This window comes from Ranitomeya imitator, chromosome 4, assembly GCF_032444005.1.
Source record: "Ranitomeya imitator isolate aRanImi1 chromosome 4, aRanImi1.pri, whole genome shotgun sequence".
Lineage (NCBI taxonomy): Eukaryota > Metazoa > Chordata > Amphibia > Anura > Dendrobatidae > Ranitomeya > Ranitomeya imitator.
The window spans coordinates 328,553,704-328,558,753 of NC_091285.1; positions in this window are offsets into that span (position 1 = coordinate 328,553,704).

The window sequence follows — 5,050 nt, forward strand, 5'->3', positions numbered from 1 at the left end:
GTGCTGAGCCTCCCCGGGGTCGAGTCTACCCGTTATCTCTCCCGGAGACGGAGGCAATGTCCCAGTATATTCAGGAGAATCTGGCAAGAGGATTCATTAGGAAGTCAGTGTCACCGACAGGGGCTGGGTTCTTCTTCGTACAGAAGAAGACTGGAGACTTACGTCCATGCATAGACTACAGGGGTCTTAACGCCATTACCGTTAAGAACAAGTACCCATTACCCCTGATATCTGAGCTCTTTGATAGGCTACGGGGAGCAAAGGTATTTACAAAGTTAGATCTGCGGGGTGCTTACAACCTGATTCGCATCCGTGAGGGGGATGAATGGAAGACGGCTTTTAACACCAGGGATGGGCACTATGAATATCTAGTGATGCCCTTTGGGCTCTGTAATGCCCCAGCCGTTTTCCAAGACTTTGTGAATGACATCTTTCGGGATATGCTCACCACCTCGGTCGTAGTCTATCTGGATGACATTCTCATCTACTCTCCAGATATAGACTCCCATCGGAGAGATGTTCGCAAAGTCTTCGACCTCTTACGGGCAAACTCCCTCTACGCTAAGTTGGAGAAGTGTGTGTTTGAGCAGGAGTCCTTGCCTTTCCTTGGGTATATCATTTCTGCCCAGGGTTTGGCTATGGATCCTGCCAAGCTACAGGCAGTAATGGACTGGCAGGAACCCCATTCTCTTAAAGCGGTGCAGCGCTTTATGGGGTTCATTAATTACTATCGCCAGTTCATTCCACACTTCTCAACTTTGGTAGCTCCCTTGGTCGCCCTCACCAAGAAGGGAGCAAATCCCAAGTTGTGGTCAGAGGAGGTCTCCAAGGCTTTTCTCTCGATTAAGTCACACTTCGCTAGCGCTCCCATCTTACATCGCCCCGATGTAGATAAACCATTCATCTTGGAGGTGGATGCCTCATCCGTTGGTGCTGGAGCAGTCCTTTTCCAAAAGGATGCTCAAGGTCGGAAGCATCCTTGCTTCTTCTTCTCCAAAACTTTCACACCAGCGGAGAGGAATTATTCCATCGGGGACAGGGAGTTGCTAGCCATGAAGTTGGCTTTTTCAGAGTGGAGACACCTCTTGGAGGGAGCTCGCTTTCCCTTCCAAGTCTTCACTGATCACAAGAACTTGGTGTATATACAGACGGCCCAGCGGCTAAATTCTCGCCAGGCTAGATGGTCCCTGTTTTTCTCCCGGTTCCATTTTACCCTCCATTTTCTCTCCGGGGAGAAGAACGTTCGTGCCGACGCTCTCTCCCGCTCCGTAGTGTCATCTGAGGAGGAGGAGGAGGAGCCTCGGCTTATTGTCCCGCCTGAGAGCTTGAGAACTGTAGCTCCGGTTTCGCTGGAGTCTGTGCCCCCGGGCAAGACTTTCGTGCCAGCTAACTTGCGACCGGAGGTTCTCTCTTGGGCTCACTCCTCCAGAGTGGGTGGGCATTTTGGGACCAAGAGGACGTCTGAGCTTTTGGCGAGAACATATTGGTGGCCGCATATGGTCCGAGATGTCAAGGACTATATTCAGGCGTGCGTTTCTTGCGCCCAGAATCGGTCTCCTCGGCAACGGCCTGCTGGGTTGCTTTACCCTCTACCGGTGGCAGACAGGCCCTGGGAGATGGTCGGAATGGACTTTGTGGTGGGCTTACCCAAGTCGCGTGGCTGCTCCATTATTTGGGTAGTCACCGACCATTTCTCTAAGATGGTACATTTGGTACCACTTCCTCGGTTACCCTCAGCACGGGCCTTGGCGGTGTTGTTCATGAAGCATGTTTTTCGATTGCATGGTATGCCTGATAAGATTGTCAGCGATCGGGGTCCCCAGTTCGCGTCTCGGTTTTGGAGAGAGCTCTGCCGTTTGCTCAGCATAGAGTTAAACCTCTCCTCTGCATATCATCCCGAGACGAATGGGTTGGTGGAGAGAACCAACCAGACTCTGGTGACGTATTTGCGACATTTCGTCTCCGCTAGGCAGGATGACTGGGCATCTTTGCTACCTTGGGCGGAATTTGCCTTGAACAACGCCGTAGCCGATTCCACTGGCCAAACTCCTTTTCTCCTTAATTACGGCCAGCATCCGCGTGTTCCTGTGCCCATGCCCGTGTCATCCACCGATTCTAGGGTGGCAGACTGGGCGGTGGAGGCACGGGACATCTGGGACCGCACACAGGATGCCATTCGGGCCTCCAAGGAGAGAATGAGGGTTTCGGCTGATACACACCGGCGTCCCGCTCCGGTCTTTGCTCCCGGCGACTTAGTGTGGCTCTCCGCCCGTAACATCAGGCTGCGAGTTGAGTCCACTAAGTTTGCTCCTCGCTACATTGGCCCGTTTAAAGTTCTGGAACAGGTCAACCCTGTGGTTTACCGTTTGGCCATTCCTCCACGCCTTGGTATCACCGATACCTTTCACGTTTCCCTCTTAAAACCCGTTCGTTTGTCTCGGTTTTCTGAGTTATCTGCTGGGACATCGGGTTCATCCACGGATGAGTTTGAGGTGAATGCTATTGTGGGAAGCAAGGTGGTACGTGGCAAAAAATTTTATTTGGTGGATTGGAAGGGTCATGGTCCAGAGGATAGAACCTGGGAGCCTGTGGAGCACATTCGGGCTCCGCAGCTCATTGCTGTCTTCGAACGTAGCGAGGCCCAAGGAGGGGGGGAACCTAGGAGGGGGGGTAATGTTAGGGGTCGAGTTCCCGCTTCTGCACAGGGGGAATCTCGAGCCACTTCCGCTGCGGTCTCCCATTCTTGTCCAGCCGCAGTGGAGCCTGCTCAGCAAGGACGTCGGTCCCAGCGTCTTGCTCATTCTCACTCTGTTCTGAGAGTTAGTGCTGCTTCTCCAGTCTCTGCCATTAAAGTCAGTGCTGGTCAGCAGCGAGCGGACTTCTCTGGGACTAAGTCCTTGTCTGCATGTACTGAGCATGCCCAGCGTAAGGTCTCCCGTTGGAGATCGAGGGTCATGTGCTCAGGCTCTGCAGCACATTCCATTGGTCCTCTTGGCAGGTCCTAGAAGGGCAAAAGTGCTGTGGCCACTTCCTGTGCTGCTGTTATATAAACTGCGCATGACCGCACGGCCATGCGCTAGTATTGTCAAACAATTGTTGATGTGTGTATGTTGTGAGTGCAAGTCGTCCTTGGAAACCCCTTCCCTATTGAATGTCTGTTCGCGGAAGGTGTATGGCTGCTACCTAGCGCCCGACTTAGCCTACAGCACTAAAAACACATCTCAGCGTCCTGTAGCTGTGCCTGCCAGTACGGCGCCGTGCGCCTGTCTTGCGCTTTCCATACCCGAGTCTGGGTGGTTAGTGGCGTCCGTTAGTGCGGCATCGCTCGCACTCTTGTGCACTTATATTCCTTAAGGTTCTCTACACACCCAGTTGCGGTGTTACGCCAGCAAGGGTCTAATCGGGCTCCAATCCCTTCTGGGGTTAAGTCCGCTGACCACTTGCTCGCGCACTAGTGCGGTACTGCGGTCCTGTGGATTAACAGGATCGCTTTCTTCACGCTGGGTGAGGTTTAACCCACGCGTGTATCCTTTAGTGTACCGCCATATTGTCCGTCTTGCTAGCTGCAGGGTCTTTTACCTGCACGGTGGACCTCGGACTGCGAACGCACCTAGTTTCTTACCATCTATACATGGTGCGTTCCGCCAGTCCTTAACAGGAGGTATACCTGTAGGAGGATTAGCGGATTCTCTCTCCAGTTCTTCCAACATGGCGACAACCTCTTGGTCGGATGTCGAATTCCCCGCAACAGAATGTCGGGAGTGTAGTTTTTTCAACACAAGTTTTCGCGAAAATAAATTCAAATCCTTTAATGCTGTGAAATAATCATAATTATTGCATGGGGAAAATGAAAGGCCGAGACCCAGAACCTCACATTGAGTCTCTGTAAGAGTGTGTTGTGATAAATTTATTACCTCGAGTGTGGTGTTCTTGGGTCTCTTGTCTTTCTGAGGGGATGCAGGAATCTTTCTTTTGTTACCATATCTGGTCACTTTCTGCCACCGATCTTTGTATACATCATTCCTCTCTGATCCTGACGTTCCCTTTTCTTCCCTTTTCTCGTCAGTAGATGATATTGACGAGAAAGATACAGATCTCGTTCTTGAGACTGATCTCCTATTGGGCTGGATATTCCTCCACCTGTATACCCTGTTGTTTTTGGCATCAGAAACATCTCGTTGATATTTTTTAGTTTTTAGAGCTACAATCTCTTTTTCCCATTTCTGGAGATCTAGATCCAGCTCATTTTTAAAAATGACATTAGCCTCGGGGGTAAGGATCTTAATAAGTTCTTCCTGAATCCCTTCCAGTTCTTTATCGAGTTCATTAATAGTTAATTCATTATTTTTTATTAGAAGGGTCATAAATCCTTTGGAGCATGTTGCTGCAACTTCCTCCCAGTCATTTTTAAATGTTTCGTTATCTATACTAAAGGAAGGGAATACTTGAATCCGTAACCCTCTTGGGATCAGTCCACAAGAAATGTATCGTTCCAAAAATGATTTATTCCACCACAGGCGGGTTTTTTTCTGTAACAGCTCCTTAAATTTAATCGTCAGGTCCGTCACATCCCTTGATCTGGAGTCTAAAACCGTACATGTAATATCGTTGAACACCTTGTCGAGCTGTACAAGCCACGTTTTCTCACGTGCTTTAAAGTCCATTACACCAGTGCAAACAACTGTGAACACACAGAGAAATACTGAATACAGATACCACTGATGCATATTCATGCAAACCATATACAGGGAAATACCCTATCCAGAGTCGCGGGACCGCGATGGGGGCGGCGTGTGCGCCTTCGTATGCAAATTTATTTTTGGGATATTGGGAGAGAACAATATTCGGGGGTGCACACTCCGCCCCCCAAGTACTGGGGTGGTATCGGTACATTGATGATATTTTGTTTATTTGGCAAGGGCCGGTAGAACAACTTCATTTATTTATGAAAGAATTGAACTGTAACGGCCTCAACATCAGGCTTACCTATAATTTTAGTAGGGAGAGTATCTCCTTTCTCGATATCTTGCTGCAGGCCCAGATGGATGGC